This window comes from Ascaphus truei, chromosome 3 (genome assembly GCF_040206685.1).
Source record: "Ascaphus truei isolate aAscTru1 chromosome 3, aAscTru1.hap1, whole genome shotgun sequence".
NCBI lineage: Eukaryota > Metazoa > Chordata > Amphibia > Anura > Ascaphidae > Ascaphus > Ascaphus truei.
The window spans coordinates 425727019-425733018 of NC_134485.1; the positions used below are offsets into that span (position 1 = coordinate 425727019).

A 6000-nucleotide genomic window follows, 5' to 3' on the forward strand; every position below is an offset into this window, starting at 1 on the left:
AAGACTAAAGAGGTTGTCAGGGCAACCAGCTATTGGCAGTCTGGAGGGGGAAATGTATCTAAAATGTAGCATTTCCACATGCACTGGGAGTTACAGATACAGGGAAAGCTTACTCCAAATGGAGAAGGCTGGCAGTCAAAACTGCAAAGGGGGGAACAGAAGTAAACAATCCTGTTCCAGGACACTGTCCAGTAAAAAATTAGAGGTAATACTGGGCATGTATGTGTATTACCTCTCTGGACGTAGTGACCTGACCGGCTTGGGGGGCCGCGGGATTTCCCCGAGCAGGGAGAGAGCAGGCCTGTTGTTAGGGGGCTGGGCAGCTTCCTCCATCCTGATTGCCTGCGGCTGGGTAATGCAGCCAATGTCAGGAGTCTGGGGGCGAGGCCAAGGAGAGGAGGAAACAGCATGGAACGGAGAAAGGTTAGAAGGGTGTGTGTGTGTGTGTGTACGTCTGTCTCCCGAGTGTGTCGCACCTTTCACTATTGTGTCCAGTATTTGGAGCCGCCTGGCAACCCTAAATATAACACCTCATGGGGATAAGCACTTCATACATAAAAGTAACATGAGGAAAAGGAGTCCCCTGCCCCGAAGAGCTTACAATCTAAGTGAGAGAGAACGCACGGAGACGTACGATGTACATTTATCTTAGTAAATATCCCGCTGCCGTCAGCTTATCTTGGGCCTACCCTTCTAGTTCTCATTATTAACACTATGAGAACATTAATACACGAGAACAAAAACAATCACGGCGGTCGCAGTTTTTGGTCACAGCGCGTCGCGCCCTCCTGCTTCTCAGCACAAATCAATGTCTTTTTTTAACCCCAGTAGGGCCAGCAATGTATTTGTTTTGTTTTATCAGAAGCTAATGGCAAATCCTTTTCCCCCGGGGGGTGTGCAAAGTTTTCTTCATGCGCCCCCCCCTGTCTCCTCTCCCCACCGGCTCGTTCCTCCACCACCCCCAGCACGGCTCCGGCGTCAAATGACGTTGCGGGTTCATGTGACGTCACGTGACCCCGTGGGCGTCATGGTTGCCACGGAGACGCGTCAGTGGAAGGCCAGATAAGTAAAGTTACAGAGGCCTCGCACAATCCCGGCACTTTTTTTAAATGCCTTCGGGGAAGTGCGGCACCTCTGTAATAGCCGTGCCCCCTCAGAATATCTCGCGCCCCCCTGCTTTATCCTACCAGGAGATCCCCCTGAAGGAGGTGCTACAACAACACTCCTTATTGTGTATAGGACGCTGTCGGTGTGCTCTGCCTTTAGATACGTGCTCTGTCTGCAGCAGGGGTGGGCAACTCCAGTTCTCAAGGGCCACCAACAGGACAGGCATCAGGGATAACCCTGATTCTAATGTGTGTGTATCAGTGTGTCTGTATGTGTATCAGTGCCTGTGTGTTAATGTGTGTATTGTGTGTGCATCAGTGTGTCTGTATGTGCATCAGTGCCTGTGTGTTAATGTCTGTATATTGTGTGTGCATCAGTGCCTGTGTGTTAATGTCTGTATATTGTGTGTGCATCAGTGTGTCTATGTGTATCAGTGTCTGTGTGTTAATGTGTGTGCATCAGTGTCTGTATATGTATCATTGTCTGTGTGTAAATGTGTGTGCCTATTGCGTGTGCATAGGTGTCCAGTTTTGAACCGGACTGACCTGTATTTGGACACTGTCCAGTAAAGAAGTAGAGGTAATACTGGACATGTATGTGTATACCAGTATTACCTCTCTGGGCGTGTATGTGTATACCGGTATTACCTCTCTGGGCGTGTATGTGTCCGGTATTACCTCTCTGGGCATGTATGTGTATACCGGTATTACCTCTCTGGGCGTGTATGTGTATACCGGTATTACCTCTCTGGGCGTGTATGTGTCCGGTATTACCTCTCTGGGCATGTATGTGTATGCCGGTATTACCTCTCTGGGTGTGTATGTGTGTACTGGTATTACCTCTCTGGGAGTGTATGTGTATACCGGTATTACCTTTGTGGGCGTGTATGTGTCCGGTATTACCTCTCTGGGCATGTATGTGTATGCCGGTATTACCTCTCTGTACATGTATGTGTATACCGGTATTACCTCTCTGGGCGTGTATGTGTATACCGGTATTACCTCTCTGTACATGTATGTGTATACCGGTATTACCTCTCTGGGCGTGTATGTGTATACCGGTATTACCTCTCTGGGCGTGTATGTGTATACCGGTATTACCTCTCTGGGTGTGTATGTGTATAGCGGTATTACCTCTCTGGGCGTGTATGTGTATACAGTATTACCTCTCTGGGCGTGTATGTGTATACCGGTATTACCTCTCTGGGCGTGTGTGTGTATACCGGTATTACCTCTCTGGGCGTGTATGTGTATACCGGTATTACCTCTCTGGGCGTGTATGTGTATACCGGTATTACCTCTCTGGGTTTGTATGTGTATACCGGTATTACCTCTCTGGGTTTGTATGTGTATACCCGTATTACCTCTCTGGGTTTGTATGTGTATACCCGTATTACTTCTCTGGACATAGTGACCTGACCGGCTTGGGGGGCCGCGGCCTTTCCCCGAGCAGGGAGAGGGCAGGGCTGTTGCTAGGGGGTTGAGCAACTTCCTCCATCCTGATTATCAAGCAGCAGTCAATCAGGAGGAGGTGTCAGGAGCCAGGGGTGGGGCCAAGGAGAGAAGGAAACAGCACAGAGTGGACAGAGTTGGGTGGGGCACGTAAGTATTGCACCTTTCACCATTGTGCCCAGTATGTTTGGAGATGCCACCTGGCAACCCTATGTGTGCCCCAGTGTCTCTGTATGTGTATGTGTATCAGTGCCAGTGTGCTAATGTGTGTGTATTAGTGTGTCTGTATGTGTATCAGTCCCTGTGTGTTAAGGTGTGTATATATTGTGTGTGCATCAGCGTGTCTGTATGTGTATCAGTGTCTGTGTGTATATTGTGTGTGCATTAGTGTGTCTGTATGTGTATCAGTGTCTGTGTGTATATTGTGTGTGCATCAGTGTGTCTGAATGTGTCAGTGCCATTGTGTTAATGTGTGTGCATCAGTGTGTCTGTATGTGTATCAGTACCAGTGTGTTAATGTGTGTTTATTAGTGTATCTGTGTGTGTATCAGTGTCTGTGTGTTAATATGTGTGTATCAGTGTCTGTGTGTTAATATGTGTGTATCAGTGTCTGTGTGTTAATATGTGTGTATCAGTGTCTGTGTGTTAATATGTGTGTATCAGTGTCTGTGTGTTAATATGTGTGTATCAGTGTCTGTGTGTTAATATGTGTGTATCAGTGTCTGTGTGTTAATATGTGTGTATCAGTGCCAGTGTGCTAATGTGTGTGTATTAGTGTGTCTGTATGTGTATCAGTCCCTGTGTGTTAAGGTGTGTATATATTGTGTGTGCATCAGCGTGTCTGTATGTGTATCAGTGTCTGTGTGTATATTGTGTGTGCATTAGTGTGTCTGTATGTGTATCAGTGTCTGTGTGTATATTGTGTGTGCATCAGTGTGTCTGAATGTGTCAGTGCCATTGTGTTAATGTGTGTGCATCAGTGTGTCTGTATGTGTATCAGTACCAGTGTGTTAATGCGTGTTTATTAGTGTATCTGTGTGTGTATCAGTGTCTGTGTGTTAATATGTGTGTATCAGTGTCTGTGTGTTAATATGTGTGTATCAGTGTCTGTGTGTTAATATGTGTGTATCAGTGTCTGTGTGTTAATATGTGTGTATCAGTGTCTGTGTGTTAATATGTGTGTGCATCAGTGTGTCTGTATGTGTATCAGTACCAGTGTGTTAATGCGTGTTTATTAGTGTGTCTGTGTGTGTATCAGTGTCTGTGTGTTAATGTGTGTGTATCAGTGTCTGTGTGTTAATGTGTGTGTATCAGTGTGAGTGTGTTTGTTAGCAAACTTGTGCAGCGGGGTAAACAGTATCAGGGGCCGCAGTGCCCGATTAACCCTTCCCCTGCCAGGGAGTCACGTAGTAATGCCACGCCGTGGATGTTATCGTGCCACTGCTGCCCCCGCAGGGTAACCCTGCCCCTCACACTGTGTAACACACACTGGCAGCAGGGGTCCCCGTGTGATAGCTGCGAGTCTCTCTGACTAGCGGCACTGTGCCGGCTTTCTGCGCATTGGTAACACCACAGGAACATCATTTTAATCTGCAACGTATATATATATTATAATAAAGATGGGGGGGGGGGGGGGGTGCCCTAAAATAAACCAATTTCTCATTAAAAAAGTGGAACTGTAAATAAATAAAGAAGGTTGGTAGATAGAAATAGCGTGACTCCCCCGCCCCCCCCCTCCCACCTCCCGTGCTGTCGCACTTCCACCACGGCGTAACCCCTTCACTGCCTGGGGGGGGGGCACATTGCAATAATCCCTCTGCTGCCCCTCCCCCTTCCCATTACAGGAGATGTAAGGCCCTATTTACTAAGCAGTGCTACGCCATAACACACCTATTCCAGAATACACCTTACACCCCAATCACGTCAGTCAAAAAGGGCCCATATTTACTAAGCAGTGCTACGCCATAACACACCTATTCCAGAAGACACCTTACACCGCAATCAAGTCAGTCAAAAAGGGCCATATTTACTAAACAGTGCTGGAAGGTGTCTTATAGTAGCCCTGCTTACCGAACATGGCCCTAAAGGCCTCGGAGTTGATTAGCTTTGCTTTGCAGGTCCCTTCGGCAGTTTTGGGGTTAAAACACTCTAAGGTGTCAACCTGGAAGAACCAAAATCAGTGAGATTTTGGGGGCTCCGGACGCTCAGGGCTCTGGCCCCCCAACCCCTCTCCCCAAATTACATGTGGATAGAAAAGTGCCGATTTCGTGACCGGTGACACTGGCGCCTGTGCGACACCGATCCTAAAAAGCAGTGACACCGACACCAGATCGGCGAGACGCCGAGAGCAGCAGCGAGTGGGAAACGCTGTCAGCCACGGCGCAACGCGAGCCACAGAGCAGCGAGGGGAACACGAGGAGTCCTGCCCCACAGAACTTACAATCTAAAACAAACACAACGATTAATGATTACCCAGCGTCTGACCTGTCCGGCGGGCCGAAGTTTGCGCTGCCTGTCGCTGTCCTTGCTGTTTCTTGTTGTTGCTGTAATATCCCAGTCTCGCCTCCTCCCCCCCCCCCTTCTCCGGCTACTGTTTTTAACCTTTTCAATGAATAGACCAGAGAGAGAGAGAGAAAAAAAAAGCTCTTTTTCCGGGATGTTGATCGGTCACCGGACAGCAGTGCCATCTACTGTATGCTATGTGCAAAGGAATCGGTTAACCCCTTCCACTCCCCGCTTCAGAGGTTCAGCTAACAAGTGACCTTACTTAGGCACAAAGCCCTCTTAGGAGCAATGTGAACGACCGGCAGCATTAAAGGTTCAAGATTGATACTATTTCAAAATAAAAAAAATAACATTTTTTATTTGTGTCACTTTTAAGTCTGAAGCGCTTCTTGCCACAACGTGTTATTTGTACAATTTGTTATTTATATGATTGTCACGTGTATGACTGCTGTGACGCGCTATGTACATTAATGGCGCTATATAAATAAAGATATACATACATACATACTTTTAGTGTTTCTGTAGCTACCAAATGCTTTGTAAAGTTGTTAATCTGTATCTAATGTTTTGTGAACAGGCAGCGAATCTACAGGTTCATTTTGAATTCCCCTTTACGTCTTATTTTTATTTATATATTTATATATATTTTTATATATATATATATATATATATATACTGCACCGACACACTTTATTCGAGCAAATACCCGGTATGTACCTGGCAGATACCTGGAATGCGCCGCTCCTCACCTCTGACAAGCCCCGTTGCATTTGCCTTCCCAGCCTGGGTTCATGCCTGGCTGATGGGCGGCTGATCTGTTAAATGATGATGATTAGGATTTAATAGGCTGCAATGCTTCGCGTGTCTACCAGATGGCATAAATTCATGAATTGTAATGCAGTGTATATATATATACTGTGCAGTATTGCAGCCAGCG

General features: G+C 46.9%; 1 protein-coding gene across 1 annotated transcript in view; it reads right to left on the reverse strand.

Annotated features, from left to right (window-relative positions):
• Positions 1-5179, reverse strand: part of ARAP1 (ArfGAP with RhoGAP domain, ankyrin repeat and PH domain 1) — a 407404-nt gene extending 402225 nt beyond the window's left edge. The window contains exon 1 of the mRNA XM_075593271.1: positions 5031-5179. The gene's annotated coding sequence lies outside the window, so the exon portion shown is untranslated. The remainder of the gene's footprint in view (positions 1-5030) is intronic.
• Positions 5180-6000: the final 821 nt, after the last annotated feature.